The 7,899-nt window shown below is 44.0% G+C and overlaps 1 protein-coding gene across 2 annotated transcripts in view; it reads right to left on the minus strand.

Moving 5' to 3' along the window:
• LPIN1 (lipin 1) overlaps positions 1 to 2,556 on the minus strand; it is a 46,140-nt gene extending 43,584 nt beyond the window's left edge. The window contains exon 1 of one of the 2 annotated variants that reach the window (XM_083829546.1): positions 2,428 to 2,556. The gene's annotated coding sequence lies outside the window, so the exon portion shown is untranslated. The remainder of the gene's footprint in view (positions 1 to 2,427) is intronic. The other variant, XM_083829544.1, reaches the window with a different exon arrangement.
• Between the last annotated feature and the right edge of the window lie 5,343 nt (positions 2,557 to 7,899).

The raw sequence follows: 7,899 nt of genomic DNA on the forward strand, positions 1-7,899 counted from the left end.
CACTGCCATGAATCTCAATCCCACTTTTTTGAATAAAATCCCTGGCAGAACCCAAAAGTTGCACCTGTGTCTCTCAGAGCAAAATCAGGGCCTGGATTTACCTTCTCTAGAGCAACAGTGAAGACACTGTGCAGGACTTGAGCAAGCCTCAGTTTAGGTCCCTCCTTTGCTATAGGATTCAGCCATCATCTTGTCCAAGTTACTGAGGATGAGATCTAGAGGACAGTTAACTCCAACCGGTTTCAAGCGGGGTCTATCAGTGTGGCTATATCATGTGGCAGCACGCCAAGCTCATCCGAGGAAGACACAGCCGAACATTCTCCTTGCACATTTTTGTCCTGGGAAAGGAAACCTGGACACACAAGCTGGAAGGGAGCCAAAAGCAGCCACATTCCTCATATGGACGAGCTGTGGGGGGAGAACTCCAGAGCACTCTGCTGGGCGGTGTGGTCCTGGTTGTTTTGTCCATAGGACAGCAGACTCTAGCACAAATCTGAATGTGTGCATTTTTTTTCCAGACTTCATCACAGTCACAGCGGTCTGAGCCTGACCACATTCCTGCAGGTGATTTGACAATACTTCTCATCAACTGGGGACAGGTGCAATTCACTTGCCCATCCCCAATCAGAAAGCACCATGCAGCTGGCTCAACACCAGAGTAAGAGCATTTTGCTTCCTGCCAGCAGAAATACTTTAGGCATGGGATTATTCCGGGCTTAATTCTATTAGGAACTATTTGACTCCTATTCCAAGTTAGCCATGCACAGTGCCAAAAACTGCGAGTTCTTATAATGGCCACTGAGTCAAATGGATCAAATGTCAAACCTCTTCCAAGCTGCTCATCTCTCCCAGAACCTGCTCGCTCACCCAGGCTCGCACCCAGACACAGACTTTGACTTTCAGGTGACTCGGTTCTGGTATTGCTAAAGATTCTACCACCGCCTTCACTACAATAACTGAAACATTGTTATTTTCAGTTCAATAAACATCTGAACTGATGTCGGTCATCACATCACCGTGATAAAGGTCCCGTAAACGGTAGGCTATTCTCTTGAGAGCAGCTGAAGTCACAGACTCAAGCTAAAGATTCAAAACCTGTAATGAATCCTCACATGTAAACAGAGGGAGGACTGGCCTCTAGTCCCACAGTCAGGGTGGCTATATCCAAGAGAACTACTTCATGACCAGTTTAAATCTATGACCGTGGTCACCCACCACCTTCCCAAATACTCCCAATTCTCCCAATCTTTCCCTGGTATCAGCACTGAAAACTAACACCACCAAAACCATACAAAATGGACTGACACCTGCTTGGTACTGCACAGATAGAATCAAACTTCACAACAAATTGAAAGTACAAACTGATCCTTAAAACCAAGGACTTTTGAAGTAACAAGTTAATATATTGTAGGTCACGTCTTGTGCTGCTCTATTGTATTGTTCTGATGTCAGAGGAGGAATATAAATCAGAGTGGAAGCACAGCAGTAGCTCCACTCCATGCTGATACCTCATGTGACTCAGTGTCATTTCTTTCAGTGGGATTGGAAAGTAAGTCCATTCTTTGAACTATACAAGTGTTTTCACAGCTTAAAGTCAGCTCTTAGTATACTTCAAATACTTTTTGCGATTGCCGAGTCTGTGTGTTCATAGATAAACAAACATGTACACCTGCACATCCACTGGTATGGAAAAGGGCCAAAGACTGACACTTGCCCAACTCCCTTAAGTAGATGTTATCAGGTGGTCTGTCCTCTGAAATAAAGCTATCAGAAAAGCAGAGAGTACCTAAAACCAGCAGAAGCTGTTTTCATGGCTTAATGCCTAAAACTAACATCACTGAATCCTTCCTATTTTATCTTCTTCGCTGTCTCCCACCTTTTCTCCAGTTTCGTTGATGGAATTAGGCTCATTTTACTGTAACAGAAGCATATCCATCCGGCTTCTAACTGGATACACTGATGGCAGCAAAACCTTAGACACTAAACATCTGCCAGTATTTTTTTTTCCTAAGACAGCACTGACACAGTTAAAACCACCGAGAAAACAAACAAAGCACACCAAAACCCTCTCCGGACCAAACCAAATCAGAGGTTAATGGGCCTATCGAGGCTGATGACTTTACATGCGAAAGGAGGAATAATTTGCTGGTTGGCCTGCAGCATCAGCGCTGGGCTCCCCTTATCGGCACAGGCCTCTGCACAATTCCTCTTTCTGACGGCGATAGCAAAAACACTGCACGGTTTTGTCCCTTCTGCAATCCCCGAGCCTCCCCGCGGCTGCTTCCCTCCTTCCCTCCTAGCACCGTCGCCCCACTCCAAAAAGCAGCAAGGCAAAAAGCAGCTGCCCAGCGGGTAGCGGGGAGGCAGCTGCGGGTCCAGCTCTCCCCATCCATCCCTTCCTCCCCACCGCACAGCCCCGGCACCCACCTCCTCCGCCTCCTCCTCCTCGGCCCAGGCTGCCTGGGGCCGCTCCGCCCGCCGCAGCCACAGCGCCGGGGCCGCCCCGGAGGAGGGACCGGGGCGGGCGTGAAGGGAGCCCCGGGACGGGGCCGACCGTGCCCGGGCGGGACCCGCCTCCTGCCGGGCACAGCAGGCCCGGCTGCTGGAGCTCCGCCATCTCGGGGGGCCCCGGGGGTCGTGGGGGCGGCTGAGGGGTAGGCAGGGCCCTGGGCCAGCTGCAGGGAGCAGAGTTAACGGGGAAGAGCCTGGCTCGGCTGGGCCTATCCTCTGTGTCCCTGTAGGGCCTGGGTGTAAAGCGCCTGGTGTTTGTCAGGGACAGTGCTGGGGGATGGAGGGGAGGGAGGTCAGTCAGACCGCTGCCAGAACGGGAGCTGCTGTGGAGAGCTGGCCCTTTTTGTGGGGACAGTAGTGGCAGCGCTCACTTAAACCATCCCTTCACGTTCATAAACAATAAGCAGGGAAATAGCTTCCCCCCCCCACCTCCCTCTTTTTCACCCCCATCTTGAGGAAAAGCTGGGAGTGGAAAGGGGGGATTGTTCTGCCTGGACTGCTGAGCAAGTCCTGGAAAGGCAAGGAGTCCTGGAAAGTCAGGGGTCCCAAATTCAAATGCTGGAGGCAATAGGAAACACTTATTTCAATATCATAGCACATAAATGTGATGAAAATAAGTTTTTCGCCAGATACTGGTTGCCTTCCGTTAAAACCCTATTGTAACATCCATTTGCACTGCGTGTCTTGTGCAATTAAACTGGGAAGTGGACAGCCATTATAAAAGTTATCCGATAGAGGAATTGTCCGCACTTTTCAAGTCAGCTTACAGCAAGCAGAAGTAGGTGGTGCTAAGTGCAAAGCAAATGAGCAGGAAACAGAAAAACACAGAAAAAAAAAAAGAGGACAGAAAATGTGCACAAAAAAAACAGGATCAAAGTTCATACATTAGTTGAAGAAGAGCCTGCCAACGTTAGGCTTGAAAACAAGTTTTTCAGAGGTCTTTTTTCATGTGTCTACATGTTCTAGTCCCCACCACGTACACACAGCTGAAGCCTGGGAAGAGTTCCTCGTTGAGTAATTAGCAATTAAATCTTCCATTTTCTGTTAACTTTCCAGTTATACTGTAAAGCAATCTCTCTGCAGTTTCCCCTAGTTCATCACCCAATTGTAATCCTTTGAACTTCTTTTTCTTCCGCAGTTTTATGTAGTTTTGTTAACTCTGGCTCAGCGCTGGCTAATCTTTGGACAGTTCACAAGAACTGCTGGGTGATGGAGCCTGATGCACTCTCACAGACTCAAATTCCTGTTTGCTGTTCTCCATTTCCAGTTACAGAAATACGCTAACAATTTCATCTATGTTTTAGAACAAAGTCAGCAACGCCAGTTTCTGCCAGGGCACAACAAACATGGATGTTCATTTATTCCCAAAGACAAAACAATATGCAACTGAGCCCAGAAACACCTGCATTTTCTTTTCCCAGGCATATCATATCTAATTCCTTGTCAGCAGTCATTGCAGGAGATGAGACCTGCTGGTGAATAGCACCATCCCTGCCGTAAGTACAAGATGCTGTGCCTGTGCTGCCTGTGGATCCTGACCAGAGCTCTGTCTGCTGCATTCATGTGGAATGCAATCCTGTATCATGTTCCCTCTGAGTGGGTGGTGTCCTCCGGCTGTAACAGTCCAAGACTGCTTTAACATACCATTCCACTACAGTCTTTCCCTGCTACATTTAAATAAAAACATAATCATAACACATCGAATCAAAACCACTGTCTTTCCACAGCCTCAGCAACACCCGCCCTTCTCTGCTGCTTTCAGAAATCCAGTAAAGAGCCTCACCATTGGAAAATACTGTACTGTGTTCAGCTATTTACCATGTCCAGCCATCTGCTGCTTGACGTAAAATAGCCCGCAAAATAATGCTCTACATTTGTAATGGTTTTCTGTGCTGGGTCATGTTTTCCTACGTTGCTGTGAAAATATAGCCATGATAGAAATAAGATGCTGTGAAGAGTGCCAAATGCTTGCACAGCAACTATAAGCTTCTGTTAACAGCAGGAGATCATCTTAGTGCTGCTGTTCTTACTGCTGGTGTGACCACAGGACAGGACAGCGTTCCTCGGATTAATTCTGGACCAACCTCTGCTAACTGATTCTGAAATCCTTATTTATGCAGCACTTTGGCTCACAACTATTCTCAACAGCTACATCTGTCTAGATAACCAAGCACTAGTACATAATCTTTTATACCATACAAGCTTTCCAGTGGTCGTGGATGTGGGTTTCTTTATATTCCTTCACTGATCTGCATTCATCCGTTATGACTCACCTAACTCTTGATTCCTGTCCCAAAAAGCTCATAGTTTGTCTGTTCAGTTTGTGTGCTTACAGTTCTGGCATAGTGGAGGTCTAGCCTACGATCTGGGCTCACAGTTACTATGAAAAGACAAGTAATAAAAAAGTTGGCCTGTGTAGTCTTTTGATAATTAATAAAACTAGGTTAAAAAAAAAAAGTCGAAAAGCACAGAAAGTTTAACAAAACTCAAGATTACTAGAAAGCAGTATGCAAGTTTATGCAGGAAAAAAAAAATAATAAAAAGTTCAGTTCTGTCTTGGGGCACTAGATTTTCCTGGCAAGTATGTTGGCTAGTGACCAAAATTTCCACTCAAACCAAAAAGTTAATTTTTTAATGCACTATCAGTCATGTCTGGCCTTCCCCCCACTAAAAGTGGAGTTCTTCTTCAGGCACGTAATGCCTGGGTTATGAATGACTGCCATTGTTAATGCATGCATACTGTGCATGTAAAAAGGATTCAGAAAATAGAAAAGTTGAGCTTTTAGTTAATTTATAATAAGCTCGTAAGCAAAGATGGCTCTGGAATCTGCTGCTGATTTTCGCTGTATTAAACTCAGTAGCTCAAGCAGTATAAAGAGCCGATCTAGTTTTATTCCAGAATAAACATTAGAAAATAGTTGGACTCTTGTTCTGTAATTATCTGATTAAATGTCCCATCATCTTAACAAAACAATAATTCTCCTAATGTAAGTAAGTAGACGTTTTAATGTAGCGCCTATGGTACATTCAATGAATAATTGAATCCCCTCTCCTGTTCACATTAATTTTTCCCTTTATTTTTCTTTTCCCTTCAAGTACAATTATCTAGTATTTGAATTTGTCCTTCATTTGAAGGCGTAGTAGTGCTGGTTACTGCAGCGTGTAAATCCTGGCATTTAATTTGCTTGACTTCTTTGAAAACTTTTTAAGAAAAAGTACAAACAGAAGTTATTTAGTTGCAGAGATTTGTAAAACATTTGGTCCCTTTGACTTCAACTTGTTGCCAGTTTTGTCTATCCTGCTGGTTTTGCTTTGTCTCTGCTCCTGCGAGGGACTGTTTCCACTGTATCAGTGTCAGCTTCTTCAAGATCTGAGGAGAAAACAACCTCAAAAAGAGGAAGAATGCCATCCTTGTCCAACATAAAGCTAAACAGGACAGATTTTATTCTTTATTCCATGGGAAAAAAATCTTGTTTTTGTCAGTCACTTCCATCTGTCACATTTAGGCAGATGCTTCTGGCCTGCACCAGCTGTAAAGTCTGCCCCACCTGCGCTCCTTGTACTTTGCCAGCTTCAGCTTTTGGATTTTGCTTTCCATATGGTCACAGTGCTGTAATTGTCTGCTGACTCCCTCCAGTTACATGCATGCTAGATGATTTCTTAGACATCATCTCCTGTTAGATATTTCTTATCTTCCTTCTTTGTCCTCATGCTAAGAGGTGAGGTGATGATATCATCCTCGGAAGGGCTGTAATGCCCTCAGAAGGACTCCAAAGTCTAAGTCAGTGACGAGGGGGAGTGAAGGTGAAAGGAGAACCCGAGGATTATTTTGTCAGATTGTAGGATTATTATTTTCCAGGAACTGTTACAAAGGGAATTAGAGGCAGGGCAAGAGGCACTGATCATGTACTGAAATGTTCATCTAATGACGCATATCAGCTGTCCTGCCATCAGGCCTGTATTGCATAACCAAACTTGATTTTGAAGTAAGTACTTTTGGACTGGGTATTGTGACAGATACACTGTTTTCTACCTGTCCCTCTCTGAAAAAAATAGTCCCAAAAGGGGGATCTGTAGTCAGTGAACTACTGAAGATATTTTTTGCCTTCTCAGAATGTAACGTCTTGACAATGAAAGATCTTAAAAGAGCCTTTTTTTTTTTTTTTTCAGATCCACATCCAGCCTTGCAAAACCATGAAAACCCCTCAATGCTTCCTTTATATTCTAGGAACTCTTTCCACAGTAAGAACTCAGCTCTCTGCTACAGAATATTTGGCTACTGAGAAACAGAGGCATGCATTGACTCCTATGATCCAAACACAGCCAAAGCAAAAGAGGGTAGGAGTATTCAAATGATGAACAAGGGAGGCTAAATATATCAGCCCTGTTGGAGGTCCATTTGTACCAGCACAGTCTCATCAGGAAGTAATTTAGCCCAAATCGGTAGCTTGAGCTCTCTAAATATAATCTTAGGATGCTTAGAAAATCGTGAATCCTGTCAAATCAATCACAATATAGGAGATTACGGATATAAGAGTGAAACCATCAACATGCTCTTTCCTCAGCCAAAGCCCAGAATTCCTGAGCAGGCATGTTCAAACACAGGCCTGTGCTCTGCTCAGACAAAAGGCATATTGATGTTTAAATGTACACACACACCAGAAATGAAAGATCATATACAACTCCACAGAAAAACCCTCCATCCTGTTTTGGACTGAAATGCTTTCCAGCCCCAAAGCTACCTTTTCTTCAATCCAGTAATTCCATGCATTTTGCCCAGAACACTGGTTTCAAAGCACAGCATATGAAAAACAAGATGATCAGTATTGTTTGTTTGGAACAAAATAGTACAAAACATGCTTTGAGAACTCTGAACAAAGCTGCTGTACCTCCCAGGTTATAATCTTTTCTTTGCTGTCCCTGTATCTCTTGCAAACGAAAACAGCGATGTTAAAATAGTGACCTTAATCCTGAAAAGATATTCAGAAACCAATTCCTTCTGTTGGGAAGACTGTTGCTTTCTTCATACTAATGTCTACAGTATCTGCATCAGGCTGCCTGCGAATATTGAATTATCCTACTAAACGGGTTCTTAAAATTATTGCCTAGGGTCTGCAAAGCAGCACATCACATTAATTCCCTGTATTGTTAGCTCATTACTATGCAAACTAGTCCGACTTTCCTGTAGCTAGCAAAAATTGAACAGCTATAGCCAACTTAAGGTAAAGGAAGAAACAGAGATATGCTTTATACAGCTTTTCTTATGGTAGGCAATGCATTATGTGCTAGTAGAGCTCATATTGAAGCTCATCCTGTAACTCCACTGGCAGAGTAATGTGAATAAAGTAGGTTTTATAATAAAAGTAACGGTATCTGGTGTTTGTCACT

Source organism: Anser anser (assembly GCF_964211835.1).
Source record: "Anser anser genome assembly, chromosome: 3".
NCBI classification, from domain to species: Eukaryota; Metazoa; Chordata; class Aves; order Anseriformes; family Anatidae; genus Anser; species Anser anser.